Here is a 2,929-nt window from a genome sequence, read left to right as displayed (position 1 = left end):
GGATTTAGCCGGTCTTGCCTTTTCGGGTCTTCTCGCTCATATTAAGGATAAACTAGAAGGGCAAGAATTTTTAGATGTTAATCAAGTTTTGCAGAAGGCTTTGGCGCAAGAAAACCGGACTAAGGGGATTAAACAATATAGCCGGTTTGTAGATAATATTGATAATGAGGAGGATAATCATGTAGGTAATGCCTTCGATTATGATAGTAATTCGGCTAGTAAAGTTGACGTTAATATATGTGTAGCCGAATGGATTTCAGCACCAAAGTCAAAACCCTTTGTATGTTCTGCTTTGAAACCCACACTTGCTAGAAGAGATGAAACTAAATACACTTTTGATGTTAGTAAGTGTGATAGAATTTTGTATATGTTACTGCAAAATAAATTAATTAGACTGAGAAAGGGTCATGTAATTCCACCTACCGAAGAGTTGGGTAGGAGAGCTTATTGCAAGTGGCACAATTCTTTCTCTCATGCTACTAATGATTGTAACATGTTTCGTCAACAGGTGCAATCGGCCATTAATGAAGGATGATTGACGTTTACAGAAAGTTCTAAGATGAGGCTCGATAGTGACGTTTCCCCTATCAATGTAGTCGAGCTTGAGAGTAAGAAAATTCTTATTCGGTCGGATCAGACCAAATTCGCAAGAAAGAAAAATGTTGTTGATGATAATGCTTCTCCAAGGATGATCGAACAAAAAAATCCAGAAGTAGGAGTTTGGAAAGTCAATGGAAGAAGGAAACAAGCTCCAAGATCAAAGCCGTCAGTTAGCATGTTGTTGGAAAAGTACACCTCACGCAAGACCAACAATGTGTTTAACCGGCTTGGAGAGAATAAACGTCTTAGATCTCCTTCTGGACCTGGCGGTCATGAGCAATGGCAAAGAAATTTAAATGACCAACAGCCCTATATTGCAATGGAGCCGACGTATTGGGGTGGTGCACCTCCTATGTACCCGCAGCTTCCTCCATGGGGTTTTAATCCTTGGGTGCCATATCCTACATTGGCATGTTATTTTCACCCAAAATGGGTTCCGCCAAGGCCTATGTTCAGAGAAAACGTACATGAGAAAAGGGCTCCGCTCAATGAGGCAGCTAGATCATGTGATGCAATTGTTCTCCAAAGGGACCAGTCATCGGTACGCAGTGCAGATGGTGAAGTTCATATAGGTGGTCAAAAATTTATGTGGGTGCCGATCAATCGTAGAAGTGATGCAAAAGCACATGATGGGACTGTGCGTGGCTGCACCAAGATTAGCGCAATAAAAGATAATAGTTTACAAGACGATTTGCAGCCTAGTGTGCAGACACATGTAGACAAGAAAATTGTACGTACTAGTGAGTTGGTTGATGCATCTGCTGATGAATTTACTAGAGACAGTGGGAAAATTGAAGCCATAGGTACAGAGGAGAATAGTGATGGTGTGAAGTTGCAGCAAACCGTCCGACGTAATCAGTTTGAAAAGGAAACTAATTTTGGACAGACCAAAGAATTCATTGTATCCTCATGTACTAATCAACGGTCTAAATCGGCAAGCTCATATGCTGATTTATTCATGGGAGGTTGTGGCCCAGGAGCGTCCAAAAATTTCAAATCTAGCACTAATTTGGATTTAAGCAATGTACGCGGCCAGAAATTTAAAGCTAGTAATGGACATGATCAGCAGAGAGGTATTTCGGCCAGAGATAAAATATTTGCCATAAAAGCAGAAGTACGTCAGTATAGGTAGAGAGACTCGGAGGGCAATAGAATTAAGTCAGCTGCACCAGAGACTAAACCAAGACCTCGGTAGTGTCCAACGGGACTCACACACACTCAGAAACGACATATGCAGAGACTACGGGCATTTGAAATGAAGGAAGAGATAGTCGAGAAGAAGCGCTTGTTCGATCAGGAAAAACCAATGGTACCGAAAATAACATGGAGGGAGAAGCACATTGTGGGGGAGAAGTTGCCCAAAGCTCCCAACAGAAAATATTCAAAAAAGTGCTGTCATAGCATGTCCAAAAAAACATGAGATAATGTGGCCGATACGTTATTGCAAGTATTGCCCTAAGTAAAATTGCCCGATATAATTTTTATCGCCCTAAGCAACTATATGGGATGAAGTTATCGACATTGTCGTAAGGAATAATATGTTTTTGGTGAATACAATTATACCAAAAACAGGGGGCATGTGTTCATGGTGTAATTTGGCTAGTAGCTTGTTGATAGGCCAAATTAATTAGTGGTCATCCAGGCTAATCAGTTACTATTTTGTTTAAAGATTGCGACTGGAATTTTCATGGACAAGAGGATACTTGGGACATGTCCTAACCAGACTCAAGGTATCTCGGTGTTACCACAATGCTACCTATGACAAGTCCTAACAAGGATCAGAGGTCAAAGCTGAAGATTGCAATGCTATGGATGGAGTTACACAGAGGGAAAGTGCAACATGCAGAAATACATGTGAAAAGTGGAGAAATATGATTCATAAGTGATCGCCATTATGTGTTGTGATTAGCGACGTTGCCGGAATATTTTATTCATAAAAGGCAAGGCAAGGAGTGCTTATACTGTGAATTTGGCCAAGAGGGGTTGCCATGTAGGTTAGCTATACGTGTTAGCCGGCCGATTAAAAACGTAAAGTAATATATATGGTAATCGTGCTATACATGGTAATTCAATCAAGATGGACAGATTCTAGTCGGTTTAGCATTGAAATTGTTTTCGTATACGCCAAGTCCAGCGTGCCAATATAAATGTAAGGCCGTGGCCGATTGAGGAGAAAACAATCGATCTATCAATACAAACATTACTTTTTTCAACGTACGTCTATTTTTTGTCGCTACTTCCTGCCGAGCCCTAGCAGCTCTAGGGTTTGGTTGATCTTTGCCGTTTTGCACGGAAAAACGGTCGTCTTTCCTCTACGAAAGCGAGGAAA

The sequence above is a fragment of the Triticum dicoccoides genome, chromosome 6B, assembly GCF_002162155.2.
Source record: "Triticum dicoccoides isolate Atlit2015 ecotype Zavitan chromosome 6B, WEW_v2.0, whole genome shotgun sequence".
Lineage (NCBI taxonomy): Eukaryota > Viridiplantae > Streptophyta > Magnoliopsida > Poales > Poaceae > Triticum > Triticum dicoccoides.
Note: the sequence above shows the minus strand (reverse complement) of the source record.